Source organism: Bombina bombina, chromosome 5, assembly GCF_027579735.1.
Source record: "Bombina bombina isolate aBomBom1 chromosome 5, aBomBom1.pri, whole genome shotgun sequence".
In the NCBI taxonomy this organism is placed as follows: Eukaryota; Metazoa; Chordata; class Amphibia; order Anura; family Bombinatoridae; genus Bombina; species Bombina bombina.
In genome coordinates, this window is record NC_069503.1 from 512,077,192 (window position 1) to 512,093,832 (window position 16,641).

Genomic DNA, 16,641 nt, shown 5'->3' on the forward strand with positions numbered 1-16,641 from the left:
AGCCTGTTTTAGGGTTAAGTGCCTGCAAACAGCTAAATCTTATAAAAATAGTCATGACTGTTGATCAGTATAACAAAGGTTTATCTAAGCAACAAGTTGAGGAACTATTTTCAGATGTGTTTCAAGGGCTAGGTTGTTTGCCTGGTGAATGCAGCATTAAACTAAAACCAGATGCACATCCAGTAATTCATTCACCAAGAAGGATTCCAATTGCCATAAAAGACAAACTCAAAGAGGAACTGGATCGCATGGTAAATTTAGGAGTGCTGAAAAAAGTAGATGAGCCCACTGAGTGGGTGAGTTCAATGGTTGCAGTAGAAAAGAAAAACTCAGGTGCTTTAAGAATATGCATTGATCCAAGAGATTTAAACAGAGAAATCATGCGAGAACACTACAGTTTACCAACTCTAGAGGACATCACACACAAGTTAGCACATGCAAAATTCTTCAGTGTATTAGATGCTCAGTCAGGATATTGGCAGCTCAAATTAGATGAACAGAGCAGCAGGCTCACCACTTTTAATTCACCATTTGGAAGATGGCGCTTTACTAGAGTTCCCTTTGGTATTGCCTCAGCACAAGAAATATTTCAGAAAAAAAGCACATGAAACCATTGAAGGCCTTCATGGTGTAGATGTAATCATAGATGATCTTCTGGTATATGGATCTACATGGAAAGAACATGATCAAAATCTATGTGCACTATTGGAACGGTGTCGAGAGAGAAACATGAAGTTAAACCCAGGTAAAATGCAAATTGGTGTTACCCAAGTTAAATATTTTGGTCATATTCTGTCACAAGATGGGCTAAAAGCAGACCCAGAGAAAATAGCAGCAATACAACATCTGGATCCTCCTACCTCTAAGAAGGAATTAGAAACCATTCTGGGTATGTTTAATTATCTGTCAAGGTTTGTTCCTGGACTAGCAGAAGCTACAGCTCCACTAAGAGAACTACTCCAAAAGGATGCACTATGGAGCTGGAATGACTCAATAAATAATGTTTTTGAAGATGTCAAAGGTCTTATTGTGCGTTCCTCGGAAACTGGATTACAATATTTTGACCCCAAGAAGGAGGTAACAATAAAGGTTGATGCCTCTCAGTTCGGTTTAGGAGCAGTCCTAATGCAGGAAGGCAGGCCTGTTGCATATGCTTCCAGATCAATGACTCCTACGCAACGCAACTATGCCCAAATAGAAAAAGAAATGCTGGCCATTGTAATTGGTTGTGAAAAGTTTCATCAATACATCTATGGGCAGAAAATCACAGTTGAGACTGATCATAAACCACTTATGAGCATCATGGAAAAACCACTTGTGTCCGCTCCACCAAGGCTGCAAAGAATGATCCTAAGAATACAAAAATATGATATGCATGTAGTATATGTACCTGGCAATAGAATTCCAGTAGCTGATATGCTTTCAAGGACATTTAAGCCTGGACAAGACGAAAGAGAGGAAAGGGACTTGGAAGAGCATGTGTACTCTGTACTTTCACAATTACCTGCTACTGATGAGAAACTTAAAGAAATACAGCTAGCAACAGAAAGGGAAGCAACTATGGCCAATTTGATTACAATAATACAGGAAGGATTGCCAAACTCAAAAGCCAAAGTGAATGTTGACTTAAAACCTTACTGGAATGTAAGAAAAGAACTGTCAATAATTGATGGGATTGTATTTAAAGGGGAGAGAATTGTGGTTCCCCCGGAGCTCAGGAAAGAAATAATAAGAAAACTGCATATAGGGCATTTTGGAATAGCCTTGTGTAAAAGACGTGCTAGGGATCTCTTATATTGGCCTGGAATGAATTCACAGATTGAAGACATGGTCAATAGTTGTGCAACATGTCAAGAAAATCAAAGAGCAAACCAAAAGGAGCCAATGGTAACAAGAGTACAGCCAGAGAGAGCTTGGCAAAGAATTGCATCAGACCTATTTACATGGAACCATAACAACTATCTTATAATGGTAGACTACTACAGTCGTTACTTTGAAATAGTTCAACTAAGAGACACTAAGTCTAGTGCAGTAATAAATGTCATTAAATCTGTCTTGGCAAGACATGGCATATGTGATGAGTTAATATCAGATAATGGTCCTCAGTACTCCTCAATAGAATTTGCAAACTTTGCAAAAGACTGGCTTAGCTGAAAAATATGTACAAATTGCAAAGAACATTTTGGAAAAAGCAGCCCAAACTAATCAAGATCCATACTTGTGTATTCTAAACTACCGTAACACCCCAATAGATGGAATTGCATCACCTTCACAATTACTAATGAGTAGACGTTTGAAATCAGTTTTGCCTTCAACACCTACACAACTTGCCTCCAAAGTACAGAATCCTGCAATGGTTAAACAGCGAGTGGAAACATTAAAAAACAGGCAGAAACAGTACTATGATCGTGGGTCTAAATTTCTAAAACCTTGTGAGCTTGGCGATAGGGTAAGGATGCAAAATTTAGAAGGAAGGTGGAAACCTGCAGTGGTAACCAAAGTAACAAGTGCACCACGCTCATACATTGTCCGCACCGAGAATGGCAAGGATTACCGGCGCAACAGAGTACATCTGCGTCATAACAGAGGTATGAATACAGGAGTTACAAATATTCCAGATGCAGTGCTTCATGTACCACCAAGGATGTCACATAGTGATATAAATGAGACTCTAAGCTCAACTGATGCTTCACATGTGGACATACAGGAGGGACAATTACTGAGTACAACACCAACCGCACAACTCTCTGATCACAGCTCCAATGTGATTCTTCCTAGCACAACAGAAACAGCACAAGTTGAACCACCCAGTAGATTCTCAAGATATGGACGGAGAATCAAGCCAAAGTATTGGGAAGACTATGACACTACATAACTGTGTGCTTTGTTTGTTTTTGTGCTTGTTTTTTTTTTGTTTTTTTTTTACATTTATATTCCTTTATATCCAATATATATTGTTTTATTTTTTATTTATTTTTAAGAAGGGAGATGTAATGAATATATCATAATGGTTTGTTCCAGTTGTTGCTGTTTATATTTGCTGCAGTTCATATATTCTAACACTAGGGACAAGCATGAGGTATAACAGTGAAATGGGTGTGTTATCTTCAGTTAATAAAAAGTTCTTGAAGTTGAACAATGGTGCCTTAATGAGTTCTGTGCATTCTATAACAGGAGATCTTTACAAGATATGCAAATGTTAATTAGATTTCATAGCCTAAAAAGCCCAAAACATTACTGGAGCCTCCTCACTTAAAATGCATGATTTGCAGAGAATCTTTGTTTAGGTAAAAACAATTGGAGACAACTGCTATATGTTTATTAAATAGCTTCAAAATGTCCCAATGTCTCCAGTGCTTCACCTACCCATCCCTCACACAACGGAGGGAGGCCCAAATTTAGTATAAAAATCCTTCTAAAATTCAGTAAATCCAGCAGTCTTTTGGGGAGAGGCCAGAGTGTAAGCTCCCAAAATCTTCAGCTTCATCAGAGTGGTAACTATACTGGTATATTTCTTTGTTTACTAACTTATAATTATTGACTATTTATTCCCACACATTGTTTACAAGGTTGAGTTATTTATGAATAATATTGCTGTTTCTTTCCTTAGAAGGATTTTAGAAATAACTGGCATATTATTTTTTGTGTCATAATAATTTTTTTGTATTATTCTGATTTAACATTTATGTTCTATTTTTCCATCCCACACTGTGGGTGACATTACCTTGTGGTAATTGCTGTTACTTCTGTAAAGTAGTTTGTATTATTGTGGGATAACAGCTATATCCCTCTTTTAACTGCTAAGAGTGTGTTTTTGTATAAATTTTTATTTGATTTGTGTTTTTGCATTTTCTTATTCTTTTTAAATAACATTTATATATATATATATATATATATATATTTTTTTTTTACTACAGTTGGGTTGATTTTGTAAACAATATAATCTTTTTTAAATTTCCACTTGTGTCTGTGTTTGATTTTGTTACCTTTTCCCTAGCGAATTTCTTACATAACATGTGGCAGTACCCGACTCTATTAGTTTTGCAAGATTACATCTAAGATAGCTACACCTGTGCATGCTTTGTCAGTGGAACGGGGATCATTCTTATCTTTCTCAACAAATAACATTGCACTACTTCACCAGACAGTCTCTGACTTGGTGGTTAAATCCTCATCCAGTTACTGTAGGCATGAGCTTCAGTCATCCGCAGTGGGAGATAATCACTATGGATGCCAGACTCACAGGTTTGAGCGCAGTTTGGAATCATTGGAGGACTCAGGGTATATGGGCTCGTCAAGAAGGATCATTGCCCATCAATATTCTGGAACTCAGAGCGATTTTCAATGCCTTACAAACATGGCTGCTCCCTCGTACAGTTCCATTTATCCATTTCCATTCAGACAATGTGACAACAGTGGCATACATAAAGAAGCAAGGGGGCACAAGGTGTACCTGAGCCATGCAGGAAGTAGTTTGCACTCTGTCATGGGCAGATACATATCAGTGTACCATTTCAGCCATTCATATCCCAGGAGTGGACAACTGGGAAATGGATTACTTGAGTTTTCAGACTATTTATTCGGGGGAGTGAGTTTCAACTATATCAAATAAATCACAAATTACATCGGTACGGATCAAGGTCAAGGGACTCTCAAGTGGAGTTGATAGATGCATTGACCACCCCTTGGCGATACAATCTAATATACTTGTTTCCTCTGATTGTGCTCCTTCCCCAGATAGTGGCACGCCGCCTCAAACAGGAATGTGTTCCAGCTATTCTCATAGCTCCGACATGGCCTCTCAGGGCTTGGTAGATCTAGTGAGAATGTCCGGCGATAGTTCTTGGCTTCTTCATCTGAAGTCCGATCTTCTGTCTAAGGGTCCTTTCTTGTATAAAAGTCTCCAGTCCCTCAATTTAAGATTGAACGGTTGATACTTCTCAAAGAAGTTTCGTAAGCCTTTAACTAGGAAATTTTACCACAAGATTTGGAAGACCTATTTCTATTGATGCTCTAAACAAGTATTATTTTTGGGATTAGGTTGTAATTCCACAAATTCAACAGTTTTTACAAGAAGGCCTGGATTAGGGTCTTGCACCTTATTCCCTGAAGGGTCAGATTTCAGCTTTTGTCCGTCCTGTTGCATCTGAAATTAGCTAGATTACCTGACATTCAATCTTTCATTCAAGCTTTATGCAGAATCAGATCAGTAATTAAGTCACTGTCTCCTCCTTGGAGTTTTAATTTGGTTTTAAAGGTTTTGCAACATCCTCCTTTTGAACCTTTGCATAATCTGGATATCAAGCTTCTTTCCTGGAAGGCTATTTTCCTATTCCCTATTTACTCAACTCGTAGAGTGTCTGAGTTATTAGCACTTTGTTGGTAGGTTCCTCATTTGGTATTTCTTCAGGATAAGGCTGTTTTAAGAATGAAATCAGGTGTTCTTCCTAAGGTAATGTCTACTGAAAATATCAATCAGAAAATAATAGTTTCTTCCTTATGTTCTAATCCTAAATCCCCTCAGGAAAGGTTATTACATAGTTTAAAGGGACACTGAACCCAATTTTTTTTTCTTTCGTGATTCAGATAGAGCATGAAATTTTAAGCAACTTTCCAATTTACTCCTATTATTACATTTTCTTCATTCTCTTGGTATCTTTATTTGAAATGCAAGAATGTAAGTTTAGATGCTGTCCCATTTCTGGTGAACAACCTGCGTTGTTCTTGCTGATTGGTGGATAAATTCATCCACCAATAAAAAAGTGCTGTCCAGAGTTCTGAACCAAAAACAGCTTAGATGCCTTCTTTTTCAAATAAAGATAGCAAGAGAACAAAGAAAAATTTATAATAGGAGTAAATTAGAAAGTTGATTAAAATTTCATGCTCTATCTGAATCACAAAAGAAAAAATTTGGGTTCAGTGTCTCTTTAAATGTAGTTGGGATATTCAAATATTATCTTCAGGCTATGAAAGAGTTTCGTCAGTCTTCTAGTTTGTTTGTGTTATTTTCAGGTAAACACAAGGATCAAAAAGCCATGGCTGTGTCTTTCTCTTTCTGGTTAAAAAGTAGTAGTAGTAGTAATTAGTTGGAAGCTGGCCATCGGTCAGAATTACTTCTCATTACACTCATTCAGTGGCTACCTCTTGGACGTTCAAGAATGAGGCACCTGTTGAACAAATTTGCAAAGCTGCAACTTGGTCTTCTCTTCACACATTTAGAAAAGTCTATCATTTTTTTTTTATATAATATATTTTATTGAGGTTATGAAACAAAACAAGTTACAATCAAAATTGTTCATACAAACAGTAATGTTTACATTCAGTACTATATTGGTTTTACATAACAGACCTCAGGTTTTCAATTATGATAGTATTAGGATATCTCCTTAAATGTTAATAAGGTTTGCGTTACTATCCCCTAGTAATAAGCGGGGGCCACTCTTGGGCCCCAGGATGCAGTAATGACCTATAAGGGGAATAACTGGGGGGAGAGGATTAATTGGGCCACTCTTGGACCCACAGTAATATAAAGAACAGCAGTTAAGTAACACCTGGGAAGATACACATAGATAACAGCTTGTATCTAATTATCCTTGGCAAACATCATGTAATCTTCACATATATTAAGACAAAATAAGGCATAGATCACAGCTATGTACTAGCATGGTTATTTACCTGCAGATGTATCGAACAAAGTTAAGGCCAATATAAGTGGAACCTCCATTTTTATAATGGTATGAGCCCCCTAAAACAAAATTAGTCCACTCTTGGACCCGTGAATTATGGTATCTAGCTACTGGGGCAAGCTAGTTTGATGCTAAATCACTCATGAGGTGGTTATGTCATGTACTATGTGAAAACCAAAAAGTAATGTCATCTTTTGGACATACGTCATTAGCACAAATATTTGCCTATAGTTGGCGGTGAGATAAATATGGACAGATACACTCAGGGAGTGAGCTGATGTTACCTAACATATGATGAGAGGAGATGGGCTTCCAATTATTGCTGCATAAAATAAGGCGAATAGAAAAACAATGCAGTTCAGATATGCTATACCATATCACTATTATGACATTCTGTTTTCCAGAAAGGGATATCATCTTGGATAAGACTCTATAAAATAGGGAAATCAGGCATATATAGTTTTTAGCAAGTAAGATACTGCAGCGCATGAAATGTTTGTTTATGGCTAATAGCATATGGCTAGCTTTATATCCCACTCAAGAGGGGAAGTAATGCATGTCACTACAGAGATACATAAGTATTAACCCTAGGTAGTTGAATTAAATCCAGGCATCTCTAGGTCATTTAGCTGTAGGCTGTCATTAATAGAATTTTAGACAAATAGCAATAAGCAGTTGCTTCTTGAGTATTCTCAAAAGGAAAAAGCCACACAACAACATAAAATGGGCAGGCTGGTGAGGTACCTAAGCATAGAACGGTAACAATATAATAACATAACTGTTAAATGATTTATAGTAATACATTCGTGTCCATCATCTATGACATGTTCTAATGTATAGTTAATGAAGTAAGTCAATTAGTACTCTTACACTTGTAGGCAAATGGCTATTCTTAATGGGAGCTAAAATAATCAATCTAGGTTAAGAGAGTACATGAGTCCACTAGCCCACTCCAATACGGTCATTCTGAACAGATCTCCCGTGTGGGACATCATTCAGGCAACCCAGTACCTGGTCGAGTGGGAGCGATGTGGATGGGAAAAAGGCAACTGCAGATGCCGAGTCAGTTGCGTCCAGCTCAAGTCCAGGCAGTTGGGGAGATGTAGGTATAGCTGAGTCCCGGTATATTCTTAGCGTTTCCATGTGCACGAGGGAGGAAAGCGGATGCAGACAGACCAAAAAATCAGAATCTCGCAAAATCTGCGTGGCTCCATATCTCTGTATGAAAATATCCATCTTCGGTTTGGCGGGGGATGCAGCTGCGATCCGCATATGTGATGACACTATGTTCTCTGGACTCGCTGCAGGGGCTGACTGTTTTCTAGCGGTAAGGCAGCTATGGGTCTCCTCCAAAGCTTTCTCCTCGAGCTCTACACTGATCTCATGTGTGTCTCCGATATCTCTGACTTTGAGATCCAGCACGGGAAGCTTGCAGACTCTCCGGGTAAGACCAGTATCTGGTGATATGCACCGGAGATAAGACACTAGATCACTCTCCCCCTCCGCGCACACGGGCTCCTGTTGGGGAGGTCTCTGAAAGGCGTAAGTGCTAAATGGGTTAGACGCCATCTGTAGTCTCTCCTCCCATATGGTTTGATAGCCAGCAAGCAAGCAACTAAGATGCAAGTAGTATTCTCCATGTTAAGCCACTATGGTAGACTTTATGTAGGTATGTGGGAATTAATCAGCGCACAGTAAGCACTGCTCGACAGTGAAATCCACAGGGGAAAATCACTGGGGGGTTGTATTGAGGCCTAAACCTCAGAATTATGCTCCGGATTCTGAGAGCAGGCAGCAATCCTGAAGATACGAGTATCTCTTGAAAGGGAATCCTCCGTAGTTCAAAATACTATCAATTAAGGTTCAGACGGAGTTCCTAAACTGAGAATTTAGTTGGAATTAGTAGGATAACTGGAGCAGCTCAAAATATTGCGACCAAGCATGGCCGCCGCCCGGAAGTCCCCCTCGAAAAGTCTATCATTTTGATGTGTTTGCCTCATCGGAGGCTGCTTTTAGTAGAAAGGTTCTTAGGGCTGTGGTGTCTAGTTCTTAGTTGCCTACCTAACCTTTTCCCACCCATTTATTTTGTGGAATTCTCAGCTTGGGTATTGTTTCCCAAGTGTAAGGATCGTGGACTTTTACTACCATTAGAAAGAAAATGTATTCTTAACTGATATATTAATTTCTTTCTTTGTAGAGTCCACAAACCCACTCAAACATTATAGTACATGGTTTTGGTAGTCCTAGTTTGCACCTCTTGACCCTATTGTCTTTCTTACTTTTTTCTTTCCTCGGATTTAAGTACTACAGGGAGGGAAAGAAAGGTAGGAGGGATATATGAAAGCTCTGGTAGGGTGTCCTTGCCTTCACCTGGAGGACAGGAGATGTAATTCCCAAGTGTTAGGATAGAGGACTCTCACTACCAATAAAAAAATAATTTATAAGGTAAGAATAAATTAAAGTATTTAATGTCCTTTTAATATTTGTATTATTTTTCTCAAGTACTGATCTTTTAAATACCATCGGCTAGATTATGAGTTGTGCGTTAAGGTAAAAAAGCAGCGTTAACAGGTCCTAACGCTGCTTTTTTATGCCTGATGCTATTACGAGTCTTGCAGTTCTAGGGGCACCGCACACATCTTTGGTTTACCGCAAAACGACTTACGTAAACTTTGCAATGTCTTTTTTCTATGGGACTTCCATAGCGCTGATATTACGAGTCTGTCCTGGGAGGCCAAAAAGTGAGCGGTATACCCTACCCCGTCAAGAGTCCTAACGCATTCTAAAGTCAGTAGTTATGAGTTTTACACTACAAAGCTGTAGCATAAAACTCATAAAACTAAAGTGCTAAAAAGTACACTAATACCCATAAACTACCTATTAACCCCTAAACCGAGGCCCTCCCACATCGCAAACACTATAATAAAAATTTTAACCCCTAATCTGCCGCTCCGGACATCGCCGCAACTATAATAAACATATTAGCCCCTAAACTGCCACACTCCCACCTCGCAAACACTAGTTAAATATTATTAACCCCTAATCTGCTGTCCCTAACATCGCAGACATCTACCTACATTTATTAACCCCTAATCTGCCGCCCCCAACGTCGCCGCCACTACTATACTAAATGTATTAACCCCTAAACCTAAGTCTAACCCTAACCCTAACCCCCCCTAACTTAAATATAATTACAATATATCTAAATAAATATTAATATTATTACCTAAATAATTCCTATTTAAAACTAAATACTTACCTATAAAATAAACACTAACGGCTAGATTTGGAGTTTTGTCAGTAACGACCCGAAAAACTAACGCCGGCTTTTTTCTGGCCGCACCATAAAAATAACTCTGGTATCGAGAGTCCACATAAAGGCTGCTTTAGGCTCCAAAAAAGGAGCGTAGAGCATTTTTAACGCAGCTTCAACTCTCGATACCAGAGTTGCTTACGGACGCGGCCAGCCTCAAAAACGTGCTCGTGCACGATTCCCCCATAGCAAACAATGGGGCTGTTTGAGCTGAAAAAAAACCTAACACCTGCAAAAAAGCCGCGTTCAGCTCCTAACGCAGCCCCATTGTTTGCTATGCGGTAACCATTCCTACGTCTGCACTTAACACTCTAACATGTACCCCGAGTCTAAACACCCCTAACCTTACACTTATTAACCCCTAATCTGCCGCCCCCGCTATCGCTGACCCCTGCATATTATTATTAACCCCTAATCTTCCGCTCCGTAAACCGCCGCTACTTACATTATCCCTATGTACCCCTAATCTGGTTCCCTAGCATCGCCGACCCCTATATTATATTTATTAACCCCTAATCTGCCCCCCTCAACGTCGCCTCCACCTGCCTACACTTATTAACCCCTAATCTGCCGAGCGGACCTGAGCGCTACTATAATAAAGTTATTAACCCCTAATCCGCCTCACTAACCCTATATTAAATAGTATTAACCCCTAATCTGCCCTCCCTAACATCGCCGACACCTAACTTCAATTATTAACCCCTAATCTGCCGACCGGAGCTCACCGCTATTCTAATAAATGTATTAACCCCTAAAGCTAAGTCTAACACTAACACCCCCCTAAATTAAATATAATTTTAATCTAACGAAATTAATTAACTCTTATTAAATAAATTATTCCTATTTAAAGCTAAATACTTACCTGTAAAATAAATCCTAATATAGCTACAATATAAATTATATTTATATTATAGCTATTTTAGGATTAATATTTATTTTACAGGTAACTTTGTATTTATTTTAACCAGGTACAATAGCTATTAAATAGTTAAGAACTATTTAATAGCTAAAATAGTTAAAATAATTACAAATTTACCTGTAAAAGAAATCCTAACCTAAGTTACAATTAAAACTAACACTATACTGTCAATAAATTAATTAAATAAATTACCTACAATTACCTACAATTAACCTAACACTACACTATCAATAAATTAATTAAATACAATTCCTACAAATAAATACAATTAAATAAACTTGCTAAAGTACAAAAAATAAAAAAGAACTAAGTTACAAAAAATAAAAAAATATCTACAAACATAAGAAAAATATTACAACAATTTTAAACTAATTACACCTACTCTAAGCCCCCTAATAAAACAACAAAGCCCCCCAAAATAAAAAATGCCCTACCCTATTCTAAATTACTAAAGTTAAAAGCTCTTTTACCTTACCAGCCCTGAACAGGGCCCTTTGCGGGGCATGCCCCAAGAAGTTCAGCTCTTTTGCCTGTAAAAAAAAAACATACAATACCCCCCCCCAACATTACAACCCACCACCCACATACCCCTAATCTAACCCAAACCCCCCTTAAATAAACCTAACACTAAGCCCCTGAAGATCATCCTACCTTGTCTTCACCTCACCAGGTATCACCGATCCGTCCTGGGTCCAAAATCTTCATCCAACCCAAGCGGGGGTTGGCGATCCATCATCCGGTGCCTGAAGAGGTCCAGAAGAGGCTCCAAAGTCTTCATCCTATCCGGGAAGAAGAGGCGATCCGGACCGGCAACCATCTTGATCCAAGCGGCATCTTCTATCTTCATCCGATGACGACCGGCTCCATCCTGAAGACCTCCACCGCGGACCCATCTTCTTCCGGCGACGTCCAACTGCAGAATGACGGTTCCTTTAAGGGACGTCATCCAAGATGGCGTCCCTCGAATTCCGATTGGCTGATAGGATTCTATCAGCCAATCGGAATTAAGCTAGGAATATTCTGATTGGCTGATGGAATCAGCCAATCAGAATCAAGTTCAATCCGATTGGCTGATCCAATCAGCCAATCAGATTGAGCTCGCATTCTATTGGCTGATCGGAACAGCCAATAGAATGCGAGCTCAATCTGATTGGCTGATTGGATCAGCCAATCGGATTGAACTTGATTCTGATTGGCTGATTCCATCAGCCAATCAGAATATTCCTAGCTTAATTCCGATTGGCTGATAGAATCCTATCAGCCAATCGGAATTCGAGGGACGCCATCTTGGATGACGTCCCTTAAAGGAACCGTCATTCTGCAGTTGGACGTCGCCGGAAGAAGATGGGTCCGCGGTGGAGGTCTTCAGGATGGAGCCGGTCGTCATCGGATGAAGATAGAAGATGCCGCTTGGATCAAGATGGTTGCCGGTCCAGATCGCCTCTTCTTCCCGGATAGGATGAAGACTTTGGAGCCTCTTCTGGACCTCTTCAGGCACCGGATGATGGATCGCCAACCCCCGCTTGGGTTGGATGAAGATTTTGGAGCCAGGACGGATCGGTGATACCTGGTGAGGTGAAGACAAGGTAGGATGATCTTCAGGGGCTTAGTGTTAGGTTTATTTAAGGGGGGTTTGGGTTAGATTAGGGGTATGTGGGTGGTGGGTTGTAATGTTGGGGGGGGGTATTGTATGTTTTTTTTTTACAGGCAAAAGAGCTGAACTTCTTGGGGCATGCCCCGCAAAGGGCCCTGTTCAGGGCTGGTAAGGTAAAAGAGCTTTTAACTTTAGTAATTTAGAATAGGGTAGGGCATTTTTTATTTTGGGGGGCTTTGTTGTTTTATTAGGGGGCTTAGAGTAGGTGTAATTAGTTTAAAATTGTTGTAATATTTTTCTTATGTTTGTAGATATTTTTTTATTTTTTGTAACTTAGTTCTTTTTTATTTTTTGTACTTTAGCAAGTTTATTTAATTGTATTTATTTGTAGGAATTGTATTTAATTAATTTATTGATAGTGTAGTGTTAGGTTAATTGTAGGTAATTGTAGGTAGTTTATTTAATTAATTTATTGATAGTATAGTGTTAGTTTTAATTGTAACTTAGGTTAGGATTTCTTTTACAGGTAAATTTGTAATTATTTTAACTATTTTAGCTATTAAATAGTTCTTAACTATTTAATAGCTATTGTACCTGGTTAAAATAAATACAAAGTTACCTGTAAAATAAATATTAATCCTAAAATAGCTATAATATAATTATAATTTATATTGTAGCTATATTAGGATTTATTTTACAGGTAAGTATTTAGCTTTAAATAGGAATAATTTATTTAATAAGAGTTAATTAATTTCGTTAGATTTAAATTATATTTAATTTAGGGGGGTGTTAGTATTAGGGTTAGACTTAGCTTTAGGGGTTAATCCATTTATTAGAATAGCGGCGAGATTCGGTCGGCAGATTAGGGGTTAATAATTGAAGTTAGGTGTCGGCGATGTTAGGGAGGGCAGATTAGGGGTTAATACTATTTATTATAGGGTTAGTGAGGTGGATTAGGGGTTAATAACTTTATTATAGTAGCGCTCAGGTCCGGTCGGCAGATTAGGGGTTAATAAGTGTAGGCAGGTGGAGGCGACGTTGTGGGGGGCAGGTTAGGGGTTAATAAATATAATACAGGGGTCAGCGGTGTTAGGGGCAGCAGATTAGGGGTACATAAGTATAACGTAGGTGGTGGTCGGCAGATTAGGGGTTAAAAAAATTTTTCCGAGTGTCGGCGATGTGGGGGGACCTCGGTTTAGGGGTACATAGGTAGTTTATGGGTGTTAGTGTACTTTAGAGCACAGTAGTTAAGAGCTTTATAAACCGGCGTTAGCCCAGGAAGCTCTTAACTACTGACTTTTTTCCTGCGGCTGGAGTTTTGTCGTTAGATGTCTAACGCTCACTTCAGACACGACTCTAAATACCGGAGTTATAAAAATCCCATTGAAAAGATAGGATACGCAATTTACGTAAGGGGATCTGCGGTATGGAAAAGATGCGGCTGGAAAGTGAGCGTTAGACCCTATTTTGAGTGACTCCAAATCTAGGCCTAAGCTAGCTACAATATAACTAATAGTTACATTGTAGCTAGCTTAGGTTTTATTTTTATTTTACAGGCAAGTTTGTATTTATTTTAACTAGGTAGAATAGTTATTAAATAGTTAACTATTTAATAACTACCTAGCTAAAATAAATACAAAAGTACCTGTAAAATAAAACCTAACCTAAGTTACAATAACACCTAACCTAACCCTACGATTAAATAAATTAATTAAATTAAAAACAATTAAATAAATTAAATTAAATTAGCTAAAGTACAAAAAAAACACACTAAATTACAGAAAATAATAAACAAATTACAAGATATTTAAACTAATTACACCTAATCTAATAGCACTATCATAAAAAAAAGCCCCCCCAAAATAAAAAAAACCCTAGCCTAAACTGAACTATCAATAGCCCTTAAAATGGCCTTTTGTGGGGCACTGCCCCAAAGTAATCAGCTCTATTACCTGTAAAAAAAAAATACAAACAACCCCTCCAACAGTAAAACCCACCACCCACACAACCAACCCCCCAAATAAAATACTATCTAAAAAAAACCTAAGCTCCCCATTGCCCTGAAAAGGGCATTTGGATGGGCATTGCCCTTAAAAGGGCAGTTAGCTCTTTTGCGGCCCAAACCCTAATCTAAAAAATAAAACCCACCAAATACACCCTTAAAAAACCTAACACTAACCCCCTGAAGATCGACTTACTGTTCTGAAGACCGGGCATTCATCCTCAAGGAAGCGGCAGAAGTCTTCATCCAACCGGGCCCAAGTCCTCAACGAAGCCGGGGGGGCTTTTTTTTTATTTTGATAGGGCTATTAGATTAGGTGTAATTAGTTAAAATATCTTGTAATTTTTTTTATTATTTTCTGTAATTTAGTGGGGGTTTTTGTACTTTAACTAATTTAATTTATTTAATTGTTAATTTAGTTAATTTATTTAATTAATTATAGTGTAGTGTTAGGTGTTATTGTAACTTAGGTTAGGTTTTATTTTACAGGTACTTTTGTATTTATTTTAGCTAGGTAGTTATTCAATAGTTAATAATAGTTAATAACTATTTAATAACTATTGTACCTAGTTAAAATAAACACAAACTTGCCTGTAAAATTAAAAATAAACCCTAAGCTAGATAAAATGTACCTATTAGTTATATTGTAGCTAGCTTAGGGTTTATTTTATAGGTAAGTATTTAGTTTGAAATAGGAATTATTTAGTTAATGATAGGAATTTTTAGTTAGATTTATTGTAATTATATTTAAGTTAGGGGGTGTTAGGGTTAGACTTAGGTTTAGGGGTTAATACATTTAGTATAGTGGCGGCGACGTTGGGGGCGGCAGATTAGGGGTTAATAATATTTAACTAATGTTTGCGAGGCGGGAGTGCGGCGGTTTAGGGGTTAATATGTTTATTATAGTGGCGGCGACGTTGGGGGGCAGCAGATTAGGGGTTAATAAGTGTAGGTAGGTTGCAGCGACATTGGGGGCAGCACATTAGGGGTTAATAAATATAATGTAGGTGTCGGCGATGTTGGGGGCAGCAGAGTAGGGGTTCGTAAGTATAATGTAGGTGGCGGCGGTGTCCAGAGCAGCAGATTAGTGGTTAATAAATATAATGCAGGTGTCGGGGGCAGAAGATTAGGGTTAATAAGTATAAGATTAGGGGTGTTTAGACTCGGGGTTCATGTTAGGGTGTTAGGTGAAGACATAAATTTTATTTCCCCATAGGAATCAATGGGGCTGCGTTACAGAGTTTTACGCTGCTTTTTTGCAGGTGTTAGACTTTTTCTCAGCTGGCTCTCCCCATTGATTCCTATGGGGAAATCGTTCATGAGCATGTACAACCAGCTCACCACTGACTTAAGCAGCGCTGGTATTGGAGTGCATTAAGGAGCACAATGTTGCTCAATGCTCACTTCTTGCCTTTTAACGCCGGGTTTGTAAAAACCCGTAATACCAGCGCTGTAGATCAGTGAGCGGTGAGAGAAAACTGCTCGTTAGCACCGCACAGCCTCTAACGCAAAACTCGTAATCTAGCCGCATATTTCCATAAAATAAAGAAAACTTTTTTCATATTTTTTAACCAAACCAAAAAAAGTTAAACATTGTTTTATAGTAGGATTCCAATGTAGCCCTTGTCTTGAGTGTAAGGATAAAAGGAAGAGAAAGAGTGAGACTATAATAGGAAACTGGAATAAAAAAATAAAAAAAAACCCATGACACTTTGTCCTCTCTTCCTTGGAAGGGAACATCTGTTCTTATTTAATAAGAGCGCATTCGGTAGTTCAGTATTTGTATTGGATATTAGGTTTTATATTATGTATCATTTCTTAACAATTCTGAAACTGTTCTTGCATTCTGATTTTATTAAACAGAGTTTATGCATTTTTTATTATTATTTATTTGAAAGCGCATTTCTTAGTTTCCCATATTGTAAATATTTATAAGACTGAAAGACTCAGCTCGGAAGAAATAAAATACACAAAGACATTAGATAAGAAAAATAGTTTTAAATACAGTTATAGACTGTCAATCAAATTACATTCCTTTTAAGCCAATAAAAAAACAAAACAACAATACAGCAAAGCATGGCTGTAAAACAAATGTCCCTGGGTTATCTACAGATTTTTTCCCCTTAT